Raw genomic sequence first — 15,398 nt, 5'->3', positions numbered from 1 at the left:
GACAGTCTGCTCCGTCACACCTCAGCGAAAGCCGAGATAGAGGAAGCAATAAAAGAATACATGCTAATGAACGACACACCAGAGACAAACAGGGAAGTACTATGGGAGGCCCTAAAAGCCACCATCCGGGGAACAGTCATGACAATCAAGGGCAGAATGAACAAAGAAAGGAACAAGAGAATTGCAGACCTAGAGAAAGAGATTAAGAGGCTTGAGAACAACCACATAGCCAGAATTGAGGATAAGAACACACTTAGACAGGTTATTTTCGTCTCCTACCCTACATGCAGAAGGAGCCACATTGATGTTTGCTGTTTTATTTGCATTGTGCTGTGTGTTCTTTGTCTTTGCTTTTTGTGTGCTAAGTTTGGTGCTCAAAGCCATATGTTTTGGTTTTGAGTGTTTTTTAAGGTGTGTGAGGTGTACTGCACCTCGCGGCTGAAGGCTGCTATCTTTTATGAAGCAAAGATGCTGAGCTCCACTCAGAGACTGAGGGCGACTGTTAACCTTGATAATCAGCCCTGACACCATGTGGCCTACCGGTGGAAAGTTGGGATACGCATCCATCGGAGCATTGAGTATACACATCCTTGTCAAGTGAAATCCTGCACAGCTCATCGGCAAACCACAAAGCACCACATGTTTCCATGTTATGTGCAGAGACTCCAGAGAAACATGAACGCAGCAATTACAACCCGGGAAGGAGATGCTTAAACATGCCTTTCACTGCACCCGAACGCCATTTTCTCTGAATCATTTTTCAATTTGTAACCAATAGCGAAAAAACTAACATGCTTTAGGAGAGAGGGGGTTACATTTTTGTTTAGACAGGTGCATGACCTATTACATAAACACGGTGGTTTGTCACACAAAACCATGCTGAGTTTCTGCTATCACTTTGAACTCTTTTTTTACGGAGTTTTATACCGCGCGAGCTAGACCCGAAGATATCAGGCATCAGAAGAGCGCTTTACAGACGGACACAAATTCTTGAATTCATCAATTACAGATTTTCTCGTTAGTAGAACTCGACATGCTTACACAATGATAAACTATGTTCTTGATTATATTTTTCTCATGCCAGTTTCTCTTTTAATTGAAAACGAGGAACAATGTCTCCATGAAGGTACTATACCGATACGAAAACACACGGCCACCTTCACGTCTTACACCCCACACTTCCAGATAGGGGCCTTTTAATGTGCTTTTTCAATGAAAACTAGAATGGCGTTTGACTGTGACTCAGAACATTTGTAAAAAACACATATATTCGTTTTACCTACGGTTTAAATAGTGTAATCTTAATCTACATAAACATTTAAAGTCACACGTTTGCTGATTGTTTTTTTTCCAGTAATTATCATCAACATGGCATAATAACGGCTCCAAGGTCCATAAAGTAAATAATGGTCGATACAATTCATCAATAAATTAAAAGAGCATTGAAAATGTCCTTTTTTGGCTTTTATGTAGCGAGCTTTTACTATCACAAACTCTCTGTTCACATAAGGCATGGACAGCAGCGGTGAAGTCTTCCAAGCACAAAGAACAGCTACTGGTCAGCAGGCAGCACTAGTGCAACGTTGTGTCACACAATCACAACAGGTGCATTGCAGGTAGCAGCAATCTACTCGTTCTTAGACACATAAATGTGGTACGTGCAGCACAAGGGTAAGTTTACCTCTCAGACTCATGACAGTAACAGTCAGGTCAGCACCAGAGCACACTTCATCAACAAACATTAGTAATTCATTTTTTAAAAACAAATACAATTTTTTTTTTTTGCCACTTCTTTTTTTTTTTTTTTTTTAAAGGTTTTTATTTCGAAGATGTTTTTCTTAGGTCACCAGCGCTGCTGAATGCCAGAGTTTCCGAATACCCAGGCTGCCTAGTTTTCATTTTATCTGATGCTTCTTTCTTCCACCACCCTACACTTCCATTCTCTCTATGTTACTCCTACAAGTTTTTCTTTAGCTGTCCATTGGTTTTCTCTACATCCTTCTTTCTCCCTTTACTACCTTTCTCTTGCTTGCTCTTGCTCGAAGTCTGATGTGGTCCCAGGTAAATTTCAGTTACACCAGTGTAATCAGAGTAGTTTCGGCAATTCTGAGTTACTCTTTGACACAGAATTACAGATATTGACGCAATTACTCCTGTTCGCTTAATTAAGAGTAATTTGGGGGGAAAAATTCTACTGAGAGAGCATACTTAGCGAGCGCGAGTGGCCACTCATGTTTGCTATAGGTGTTCTGCTGCATTAAGCGATATTTCTTATGGTGATTTTTGCGCTAAGAAATAGCGCTAAATGCAGAATTACTCATCTCTCATAATTATGCATAATCTCGCTGAATTCTTCAGTTATCCTGCGTGATTATGCTACACAGAATTATGCAAGTTATGCCAACCCCTAGTCTGATTATAAAAAATAAGCCAAAATCCCTGATATGTAGTCATGGTGCCCACCACCGGCACTCACTGGCGCAAATAAATACTGTATCAGAAACAGCACAAACGCAGCAGCAGTGCAAGCGTTGCTCTCATAAGAGCTGAGATCAGTTGGTTCTGAAAGGAGTTGTCTCTTGCAATGTTTCCTGTATTCTGGGAGTAGCTAGTGGGTTCTGCGAGGAGTGTGGAAGCTTTGTAGCAAGTAGTAGCAAAGCATCCCATGACTACGCTTGGTGGTGACCGTACTTCACCAGTTCCCAGCTTCAATGCTGGGTTTTCTCCCAACACTGGAACACTAGCTACAGCTTCATTTCACCAGGAGCAGTGCTTTTTGTGCTGGTCCAATCAGGATCCCAATTACTTTATGCAATTATTTTCTGCTGATCTCTACACACGTTGGTGTCCTGTACCAAGACCACATTCAGTGGCATGCAAGACACTAATTAAGCCAGACAAGTATGCATTGTTAAAGTGTCTCCTAACCCAGAAACGTCTTGAGTCTAAATGATAGCAGAAGAAGTCCTTAACACACCACAGTGCACAAAAGATGCCTAGTTTGGGCAGAGCAAATGTCTCATGGAGTGTGGTAGTGGCTGCCCTGGGTAAGTAAATGATGCATGCACGCGCCAGGTATCAGTACCAACATCTCCTCCCTCTGCTGCAAGATTTCAAATGTGCCTTCTGGGATCTGCTACTCTACCTCAGCTACCCAGACTCTCCTCCTTGCCCCTACCCTGCATACCTCAAAGTGGCAGCTATCATGACACAGGCAGTGTGAGACAGCTGTGGTAAGGAAGCCGAGCAGCTGCTGTTGGTATCACTTCCGCTGCCACTGACCCCACAGCATAAAAGTAGCACCATGTGTGGCAGCAAAAAGGAAACGGGCAAGGGGCGAGCCCAGTGAAAAGGGCCCCAGTAAACTTTACATCTTTCTCTTCTTGTCATTGTACCAAATCTTTGCTCCAATTTACCTTAGATCCTGATGATAATTTGTTAACTGTTTATGGTCGAAACATCATTGACATTTACACTATCTTTTTCTTATCTGGGTGAGATGAATATGATTAGCTGCAATTGAACTCGCTTAAACATTCGTTTTGCTTAACATATTTATTTTTCGCTACATCTGCAGATGCCCACATATCTGTTGTTTACAACTGTGTGAGGACTAGAGCTGCGATTAGCTTTGTCTCCTTAAACTGTGAAAGAACAACATTTGTGGTTAAAAATTCAGTTATTATGAAATGTTTTAATTGAATGATATTGGAGCAATGAATAGTCCTATAATTCTTACAGTTTGAATCTGCTTTCCTTTTAATTGACTATTACAGTGAACCATTATTGTTTCTTGCATAGACTGTCTAGAGTTCCTGGTAGGTTCATAGGTCAGCATTTGTTCTATTGTGCTCTATTCGGACGGAAAATTTCTCTTCATGGTAATGGATGTGGACCCTTGCCCGAACTATACTGATGTCTGGATCACTAATGCTGAATTTTGTTGTCATAGGCAAACACAAATCATGCATGTGCACCGTGACACAGGTTTGTCTCATGGATTGCGATCTTCTTGGATCAGGAGAGGCACCCAAAGCACCACGCTCATAGTGGTGGAATGCTACTGCTTTCCCCCGGAGTTAATCAGCATGAGTGCAGTGTTGGCAGCCTACCGTATGGCGAACAGGACTTTTATTGACCTGTGTCCCTGGAGTGAGGCCTACAGGCTCACAGCTTTTTAAAGGTTCTGCGGCTGTGTTCTTAACTCACCCGTGGCCTGCATCAAGTTGGTATACAGTGCTGCACAGCACAGAAGTGATGTACCTGCACTGGGTGTATATGTGCCTGTGGAGGGTGCCATACAGGGATAATGCAGTACTGAGTAGTGTGTGCAAGGTATATGCATTTGCAGAAGGTGCATGTGTCTATGAGTAGCGCAGTACCTGAAGGATGTAGTGCTGTTCAGTACGTGGTGAATAAGTGCATGTGATGGTAGGGTGTTCCAAAATTATGAGGCCAGATGGACAACAGTTTTGCCGCCTGTTCTAAGCTTCTTAAACCGGGGGACAACTAACAGCCTTTTCCCTTCCAATCTAAGATGACGATTCGGACAGTAGACTTTGAATGTATCCGCCAGGTAGCTGGGGCTCATGCCATAGAGAGCTTTATGGGTGAGACAATCCAGCTCGAAATTAATTCTCTGGTGGATAGGAAGCCAGGGAAGCTGTTTTAATAAAGGTCCTACCGAGGTACGAGGAGGTTTTTTTAGGGCCAGGAGAGTGGACACATTTTGAACAATCTGGAGTCTGCTGAGAAGGGACTCATTAGCAGATGCCAGCAGAGCATTTCAGCAGTCCAAGCGGCCAATAATCAATGCCTGAATCAAGGATCTACGCACAGAGAGTGGCAGCCAGCGAAACACTCTTCACAGGAGGCTTAAGGTATGGTAACAGGTCCCCGTCGTAGTCATAACTTGGTCCTTCATGTATAGCAGAACATCTATGCGAACCCCCACATTTTTTGCCACTGAGATTGGAGAGGGGGCCGGACCTAATGTAGCAGGCCACCACCTAGGGGACCAGACAGCCTGAGCAGTGCCAAACAACAGGATTTCCGTCTTAGACGCATTTAGCTGAAGACAATGGTCCGTCATCCATTCTGATATAGCTAACATACCCTTAGCAAAGCGCTGCTCAATATCCCCAGAGTCCTTATCATAGGTCATAAGCAGCTGGGTATTGTCAGCGTAAGAGAAAGGAGTAAAACCGTGCTCCCTGATAACTTGGCAAGGGGGGCCGCATAGATATTAAACAAAGTCGGGCTCAAACAAGAGCCCTGGGGCACCCCCTTAGTAAGTTTCAAGGTTTGGGAATGGAAAGGACCCAAGTTGATGGTCTGAGTGCACTGGTCAAGGAAACTGACAGGGCCGGACTAAGACCAACATCCAGCCCTGGCAGGTTGTTTCTCCACCGGCCCTGGTAATGGGAGGGGAGGGGGTTGTTACCCGCAAAGCACTGCTACCGCTATTCTTACAGAGGGCTGATTTTGCAGCGCTGCTACAAAATCGGCACTCTGTAAGAAAAGCGGCCCCCAGCAGCCACAAAACCGGACGCCACCCCCCAGCCCACCGGGGAAATGCCCGGTGCCCGCAAATGCCAGTCCGGCCCTGGAAACTGATGAGCCAGTTCAGTGCCTGTCCCTGCAGCCTGGCCTCTCTCAGTTGAAAAATCAGTTTCTGATGAGAGAGCGTGTTGAAGGCTGCTGTCAGATCCAATAAGACCAGTATCACTGCTTAATTACCATCCAAAGCCATTTTGATATGATCGGTAACCCCAATCAGGGTTGTCTCTGCGGAATGGTTGGATCTAAACCCAGATTGTGAAGGATCCAGAATAGTGTGGCTATCAAGGTAGTCCATTAGCTGAATGTTGACATAGCTCTCCACCATTTTACTCATTAGCGGGAGGAGCGTAATGGGACAGTAATTTGAGAGCGTGTCAGCAGACAGCTGATCTTTATTCTTAATAGAAATCACTTGAGCGGACTTCCAGTCCAATGCTAAAATACCTTTGCGTAAAGAGGTATTCAGTATCTCAGTGATAGGGGTGGCTAGAAAAGGGGCAAGCAGGGCATATTTGTATGCTGGCAAAACATCTAGCGGGAGCCCGATTTCGCTGTACTAAGCGTAGCTTCCACCTGAGAGATATGGATAAATCTGAAACAATCCAGGCCCACATTTAAGTCCTCAACTACTTAAGAACCCAGGTCAGTGGGATCAGCATGATCAGAATTTTGAGGAAATTCATTATCAGTCCGATTGATTTTCTCATCAAGGAACACAGCTATACTGTCGCAAAGGCTCTAAGAGGCCTGTTGGGCGCAGGCTGTGGGCTTAGTGAAAGAGTTAAGGACTTTATATAATTCCTTTGTCGAGTTTCCTGCCTGGTTCAATTTTAATATAACATGATTTTTTCGTGCTCTTTTTTAATTCTTGTGGTAAGCATCAAGGGCCAGTTTAAAACTAAGTTGATCATTTTCAAACTGAGATTTGCGCAATCTTTTTTTCAGCACCTTACATCTGGATTGTTCCCTGCGTAACTCTATAGTATACCATTCTTCACTTTTTTTTCTAGATTCGTTCATACAGTGTTTCAGCGACACCTTGTTTTCTGAAAAGCGCTCCGCTGGTTTAGCGCTCTCCTTTTGAGCCAGCACCCCTGAATCTCGCCGAGGGACCTGCTCCATCTTTGCCTGCTTCTTGTGGGGGAACCCCTGTTCGGACCTCAGGGACAGCAACGCTGCAGGGCTGCGAGCGTGCAGGGACTACCTGACCCAGGTGTCCCTGCGAGACCGTGTCCAGCTTCCGGTCCGCTCTCCCTGCAGCTCCACCCCCCGCCATTTCCATTTTCAACTACTATAAACAGTACTTGTTCTCCCGCAGCGCGGGACGCAGCCCGGGGCTAAGACCGGGCCAAGAGCGGGCCCGTTTGTGCCCGTTCGTGCCCAGGAGTGACCGGACCGGGCTACCCCCCTAACTTGTATCCGCCCCCTCCTGCAATTTGCGCCATGGCCGGCAGAGATTCCAGGATTAAATCATCGCTAACTGGAAGTCTCTCAACCGCTGGAGGTATGGAAAAATTTCTTATAAGGGCCAACAACATCATAGACAAAGAAATTGTCATCTTGGAGAAACGCCTATCAACCGAACTCATCTCTCTTAAACGCTCATCTATAGGGCCCCTCGCCAATGCCAAAACACCTACTAGAAATAGTGAACATTTTAGCCATATGGTCGAATCGCAGCCTGCTATCCTGGAGGTAACACCCCCGCCAAGAGTAGACCCTGACACCATAGTTAACACAATTGTTACTGTAGCGGATATTAACCATGCTCCCGACAGTAATAATGTCTCTATCTTGTCTAACCATGAAGAGAGTATTATTCTTTCTAAGAGTCAAGGGGAGAGGGAAGGCGCTATTAGGAAACGGAAAAGAGTATATAACAAAAAAGAAACCAAATTGGGAAGATCTGCCAAATCAGCTAAAGTGCGGGGCGAGCAACCCCCGACTATCAACCCCCAAGAAGTTACTCCCCTTGGGAGAGAGGCGTCTATGGAGTGGGTCGTGACCATACTCAAATCAATTATATCACCGCTAGAGGCAAAATTGGACAGGTTGGATTCTAGAATATCCAACATAGAGAAAACCACAGCTTCGATCCTAGCTATTTCTAGTAAGCCCAAATACCAAAATACCCCTCCTATTGTCCCAACCCCTCCGGTCCCCCCCCCTCCAAATCCGAACCAACCCACTATTCCTTCTTTAGTAAACTGTCTACCCACCCCCTCCATACCCAGCAATACAACCGACCAGCACGTGGCGAGTCACCAAGCCAGTCAGTCTAATCCCCCGGTGCATATGGATGAGGTAAATCAGGGATCCCCGGCCAACGATCATAAAACCACTACACTTAGACGGCCTGATCTCCCGCCAGAAGCCAATCGGTTTACGGTTATCCTAGCTGGAGTACCGCCATTAGAAAAAGGGGAAACAGAAACCTTTAGTTCCTTGAAGAGCAAGATTATCAAATGGCTCAACTGGAATAGACCCCTCCCGACCCATTTACATAATGAAATCATCATGGTTAGGAGGGTTCCCTGGGTTGGTAAGACTCCCAAATCCATCAACGGAGACTGTATTACCGTTAGCTTTAGAGATCCCCGTACGGTTTCCCATATCTGTGCGGGCTTCAATAGATCTTTTGATTCCACTATTCAGACCCCTCCAGTTTCCTACTTCTTCCCACCAACTAATAACTCCCACCATTCTAGAAGAGGGGATTGGACTGTGGTGGAACGTAGGGGCAGGCAGCGACCGTTTGACATCAGACCTCCAAGGCTACCCCAATACATGCCCCAACCCTACCCCTTTTCTGAATATAATGGCTATGGTTGTCTAGAAGGCATGGAGGGAGTTGATTGACTACCCCCTGATGTTCCATCTCCTGAGCTGATTCCTGTCACTAGAGACAGAGAAGTTCCATCTATTTTCATACCACCGGTCCAATGCATGGTAACTGCTTCTAATATGATATCTATCCCATCTGTTGACCCGAAAACAGCTTACCCTGTACCCCATGTCCTGGGACCTACAGATGTAGGTCATGCAACATCATCTATCATAGTTACCCCCACTGAACTGGTACAGGTCCCCAAGCCAACAGGATACTCAATGGCAAGTTGGAATATTGCTGGGTGGCGACAAAAAGTTGTAGCCCTGGGCTGGAGAGAGCACATCTCGGAATTTGACATTTTGTGTCTGCAAGAAACTTGGTCTGTGGAAGATATTCACTATGATGGTTTTGTCTCTTACAATTGTCATGCTGAAGAATCTGTTATGGGGAGGGCTAAAGGCGGATTACTGATTTTACTATCTGTACACCTCCCTGTACATGTAAGAAAACGCCATCAAGTGGGGTCCCATTCGCAGATATTGGAAATAATGGTTAGTAGGGGTAGAAACATCCTGTTGATTAACCACTATAATAACACCTTTGACCCAACCAGTACCTCTGTCGTGGATGAACTCGAAACAGTTTTAGACTCAATTTTCTATAAATCGGCCATATCCTATGATATTATATGGGGGGGAGATTTTAACATCAGAACCTGCCCTCTCTCTTATACAACAGCTTGTGGGTATGATGGGGACAATGGGGAGTACTCATTACATTTTTTACACTCCCCCTATGGTACTTCCCTCAACAACCTTATGTTAAAGTATGATATGTCCATCCATCAACATGCCCCTGATAATGAGGGTAATATGGCCCCTACTTTTACGGGGAGGAATACTGCTTCTATTGTTGATTATCTGCTCATCTCAACCCGGATAGTCCCGCACTGTACGGTCCCGCTTATCCTGGACCTTGGAGTGAGTGACCACAATGCTCTAACTATGTCCATCTTTTGTGAGATCACTAGGAAGGAATTTACCAGTAGGGTTGTAAATGACATTATCCCATGCAGGCCAAACGGGATACGAATTAAGTGGTGTGGGGAAAAATCCGAGAATTTACACCGTAGTGTTGTGAAAGCCGGTTTAAAAACGATACTCTGTTGTCTAGAAATCGATGCCCCATCTGACTGTACCGTAAATAATTTTGAGAAACTGGGTACCATAATCAAGCAAACCCTTACCACCAAGAAGGCCCCAATTAAACGGGAAACACTGGGATGGTTTAACCAGGCGTGCACCAAGGCATTAAAAGCCCTTAAGCTTGCCCTTTCCAACCTGCCTAGAGACAGGGAAGCTCTTAAACACTTGAGGGCCAATTACAATATTGAATTGAAACACAGGAAACAAGAGCTCAGAGAATTAGCCTGGGACGATTTGAATAAAGCAGCAGCCCTCCGGGACAGCAAGCTGTTCTGGAGCACTATTAATAGCCCATTCCTCCAAAAGGAAGAATTCCCAGTCCTTACCGCTCAAGTAAGCGAAGATAGTTGGGTTTTACATTTCTCAGGGATTTTTGACCCAACCGGAGAGTCTAACGATAACATCTGTAACAACCTTATCACTCCAGTTGAACCCCTGGGAATCATGATTCATGAAGTAGACATGGCTATAAAGAATAGCAAAGGAGGGAAGGCACCTGGCCCAGATGGGGTACCAATTGACCTTTATAAATATGATTTGGCCCTGTGGAGTCCATTACTAACCCTAGCGTTTAATGCTGCTGTGGAAAACAAGACTCCGTCAAGTTGGGGTGAATCCATTATAATTCCTATCTATAAGAAGGGGGATAGAGGAGAGGCCAAGAACTACCGCCCTATCTCCCTTCTTGACTCCTCATTAAAAATCCTGAGTAGGGTCTTACTATCACGATTGGAAGAATGGGCTACAGACAATAATATTCTCGCCCCATCCCAATATGGCTTTAGAAAAGGTCTTGGTACTATAGAACAATGTATTAACCTGAACCTTCTAATTGCAAAATACATCAAGGCCAAACCGGGATCTCTGTACCTGTGTTTTGCAGATCTTTCTAGCGCCTTCGATCTGGTTGACCACACTTTGTTGTGGTCAACCTTATTGGGTATGGGTGCCCCCCCTGCTATTATCCACTTCTTAGCTAGACTTTATACCAATCTATCGGCCCAAATTCGTTATGGACCAGCGGGGGAGTGCACAAGAAAAATCAAGGTAAGATCTGGCATCTGACAGGGATGTGTTTTGGCCCCGTTGCTTTTCTCGCTCTTTATTAATTCAGTCGAGCAAGATTTAAAGAAAATCCAAGCTGATGCCCCTCAAGCAGGAGGTCTTCCTATACCGGTATTACTCTATGCCGACGATACTGTTTTACTCTCCAGGACCCCCATAGGCCTTCAAAAATTGATGAATGGTTTTTACGATTTTATCCAGGGGAAGAAACTTAAAATTAACAATTCTAAAACTTTTGTTATGGTGTGTGGCAAAAAGATAAAACATTTTAAACCCTTTTATTTTAAGGAAAACCGCATTGAGACTGTTGATAATTTGTGTTATCTGGGCGTTACTTTTAATAACTTAGGTTCCTGGGTCCCAGAACAAACTAATGTTAAAGCAAGAATGGGGAAAGCCTCCCTAGGCGTCTTTCGCTTTGCTTCAAAAGTGGGAAGCCGCCGTATCATAGATATGTTGAATATATACAAACATAGATGTACATCGGTAGCATTGTACGGTTCCGGGGTTTGGGGACATTGTAATGTAAGGGCCTTGCAAATTGCGGAAAATATGTTTCTCAAACGGTTGCTTTGCCTCCCACCATCGGCATCCACTGTCTTAACGCACATGGAATTAGATCTGGACTATTTAGCTGACCTAATCGAACTGAGGCCACTGTTGGTCTGGAAATCCATTTTTACCAAGTCTGAAACTGCCTTTACTAAAGACATTATCAAGGACTGTCTACTTCTAGAAAAAGTCTCTAACATTCCTTGGCTAAAATATGTGATTTCAACTGTTAAGGATCTGTTTGATATGGATGTGAGTAAAGATCCTGTATGTATTAATTCTCTGACCAAACAGGAGGTAAAAAATGAATTTTTGCGGGTCAAAACCGATTTGCGGAAAACTGCAACAAAAGAGTATTCTACTCATGTTTTTTATTATTCCCTTAAAAATGATGTCTCTGGTATACCTATGTATCTTAATGCCATTAGTAGACGGTCTCATCAATTTGTACTTTCAAGACTGAGACTAGGCATTGTACATAATTTGGTTGCTTTTCCTACAATGAAATGCCATTCTGTTACCCCTTGTCCGTGTGACGGTTTAACTAAACAAAGCACACTGCACTTTCTCCTACTCTGCCCTTTGTACAAAGCTCAGCGCATTTATTATCTTAAACCTATGTTTCTGAAATATTCTACGTATACCACAGGAAATGCAATGAAGTTATTATTTTCACTTGCGAGCCCAGATTTATGTTTCTTTACTGCTGCCTTTATTCTAAAATCTATCACAGCAAGACAAAGTATGGTTTTCCCCTAATTTATGTACAAGAATCTTTACATTTTATGCTAAACCTTCTTGCCCAACCGTATGATATGTACTTCCCCTGGTGTTGTAACTTCGTATGTGCAATGTTTTATTTTGTATACTTTTATGATGTTTTTTTAAAACAATCGAATAAAGTTTAAGAAACTGAAACTGAAACAGTGTTTCAGCGTATTGTGCTAATATTGTAATTAAACACCCTCAGCTTCATTGTAGTGTCCATGTGTTCCTTGAATATCATGGGCGTATATAATTTGCAAAAAGAGTCATACGTGATTATTTGCCATCACCTTTGAAGGACATTCTGACCGCCTTCAGCCAATTTCTGTCTGCTGCAGCTAGTGATCCGAAAAGGGATCATGGAATGATCTGACCTCGTCAATGGGCAGGGGGGATCAGCGCTTATGAGGGGGAATTAGTGAATATAATATCCAGCAAGTGGCAAGCTAAATGTGAGGGGCCAGTATTGATCTTTCCCAGTCCCAGGGTGGCCATGTCAGCTAAGAAGCTAGTGGAGTTCTGGACTTTTTGGTTCCGTCCAGAGGTGTCAGGGACAACACCCGAAGACCCCGGAGTTCTGCCTGTCTTGGTGCACAAATAAACAGAAACACGGGCTTCTCGATGGTGGCGTCAAAGACCAAAGGTTTATTGCTACAGGGACACAGAAGTCACAGAAACTACACACGGGCAGAATCTAGGAGCCTGTTCGATTTGTACAAAGTGGGTTGCTCCTTAAATACTAAATTTTCAGCTTGGGGCAACATTCTTCACATGCTAGTACATTTCTAGACCTTCATGTCCTAAACAATAAATATTTGGCGTTACACAAGAATCGTCAACAATATCTGATGTCAAAACATTACGAACGAGGGGTTCCCACTGTTCCATCATAATCCCATGTCAACTTTTCATTCAAGAGCCGGACCGCCTCATCGTAAATTTCGTTACCTCCCCCTAATAAAGGCCCAGAAGGAAAGGAGCAGAGCCAGGTGCAGAAGATAGAAAAGCAGGATAAGAGATGTTTGTGGGTTGTAAATGGGCAAGGCTACCGGCTTCGGCCGCCTAATCATGATCAGGCCAACGAACACGAGAGCCAGTATAGCAGGACTGGCCTCAGGCTGGGGAGGCAGCTTTTGCCGAGTCATGCGGCCATAGCGTTTCTGTCCTAAGGTGCACGTGTCACTAGCAAGGTGAATCGTCGGCTAAGGCTTACGTGTCCTTAGTGAAATGGGTTGATCAGAGGTCATTGCGTGTCCATTGACTATGTGAGGGCAAGAATACAAAATGGCTGCCATACTCTAAGATGGATGCCATGGGTGAATCAGAAATGTGTTTATAACAGGAGTGCTCTTGCTTGTAGCATAGCGAAAACACCAGGATATGCTAAATGGATCATTTGCGGTTGACTGATACCAAAATTATGAATTTACGACAATGTTGAAAACACGGGTCCAAATCGTCACGGAACCTCAGACCCTCCTTCTGCCCTTACATAGGCAATTACTCAGTCTATGTCAGAGTCTATCTCGATGTTCATTAGGTCAGTGATATGTTGTTGCATCATCATCCTTTCTCGTACCTTGTCTCCAAACACAGGTGGTTTTCTAAAACAGGTTGCAGCACAGAGACTACACAAAGCAGGACCACATTGGATAATAAGGCAGCACGAGAACAGGACTACTAAGATAATACCAACGACCATCAGAACCTTCCATCCCCACGCTGATAGTAGAGTCCAAAGCCACTCCATTAAGGACCAGTTTCCCTTGTCTACGTGAATAGAGTCGGAAATCTTATGTAGCTTAGAGATCGCTTCATAGACTGTCGGAGCATTATTGGGTATGAAAACACAGCAGCTCGATTGGATCATTCTGCATACCCCACCTCGATCTGCAAGTATTACGTCAAGAACCATACGATTCTGCAACGTCATGAGACGATCCGCCTGGAGCTCAGCTGTTAAGTTACTAAGGGCACCAGCAGTTTCTGTAATAGTAGATTCAACTACCCGTGTTAGCTGACGTAGATTTCTACTATTGGCCATAGGCCCCCAAAACGGAAGGAAACCTTTGAAGAAGTCTCCGGCTTCCTGACCAGCGGTATCTTCTTTGCTGAAAACACCTCTTGCTACTCTGGTCTTGTGATAATCTGGGGAAGCAGTGTACGTTGGAGGCAATAGTCGAGCAATATAGCATGAACCTGAAAAGTCAGCAGGCAGCCATGTATATGCCCTATCCTGACAGATGAAGTAAGTACCCTTAGCAGTGAGAAAGGCAGGGGAGGAGTTCGACGGATACACATAAGTCTCAACACAGTCACTCCTCCCTAACCGAGCTCTTGGATTTCTCCCATTACCTTGCAAACAGACTTGACCTCGGTGAGGCACGACCCAAACTGGAGTGGAGCTCTTACGCTTGCTTTCACCCAAACTAATGCGATACTCTGTGGAATTCCAACTCAAATATACTCGTAGTTCATCCCTAGGATAAGATGGGGTGTTATTGACGTCTTTAATCATGTCAATGATTCCCTTGACTAGAGCTTTATTAGCGGAGTTATATTTAGCGGAACGTGGTGGACGCGGAGGATAGGTCTCAAGGGCATAGACAAATATAGTATGGAAGGCCTGAAATGATCCATTATAGCTAAAAGGCAAGACCAGATAGGGAATGTCTTTATCCATAGTGTGTGGTATCAATCCACATACCCAACAGTCTGTCGTGTTAACTACCAGTTGGTGTTGATGCAAGAGTTGTACAAAAGTGTTATTTATGAATTCTGAGCGTCGAGCTTGCTCATGTTCAGGGAACGGGTGAAAAGAATGGTAAGAAGCAACAGTAGAAGAAACAAGATCAAGGGGAGGTACTGTACTTGTTATTGGTGCAAAAATTAGATGTACTCCAAAGACGATTCCACCCACCAACGTTATTAAAACAATCAAAAACATAATTGCACATTGCATCAGGAAACATTTGTTATGAAGAATCTTGTAGAGTCTATTTCTGCGAACAAAAATTACATTCTCTCGGTGCAGCTCAGGAAGCTCCATCTTCTACAACCGCTCGCGACCACTGATGGTATGTACGTAGTTGAAAATGCCTCTATCAGCCCTGGGAGTTCCCAGAACTAACAGAAAGACCGACCTTGTGTCTGGCCCCCACAGATTCAACTAGGCACAAAGCCACGACCCTACGGCTACCCAGACGGCAAGGTAATTAAAACAATATACAAAGTATTAGCAAACTTCCTGGCTGAAGGCAATGTATCAAAATTCAAATATGTAAAATAGGCAGTTTCCTGCTTTATTAGTCTTTTGAATGAGAACGTAGGTTGTATCTCAATTTTCCTGGCGTTGTTTGATCCGGAAACAGACTGTTTTCAGCAGGAGTTACAATGTTCGAGTCCGCAGAATGCAAGTG

The sequence above is a fragment of the Lissotriton vulgaris genome, chromosome 8 (assembly GCF_964263255.1).
Source record: "Lissotriton vulgaris chromosome 8, aLisVul1.2, whole genome shotgun sequence".
Lineage (NCBI taxonomy): Eukaryota > Metazoa > Chordata > Amphibia > Caudata > Salamandridae > Lissotriton > Lissotriton vulgaris.
Note: the sequence above shows the minus strand (reverse complement) of the source record.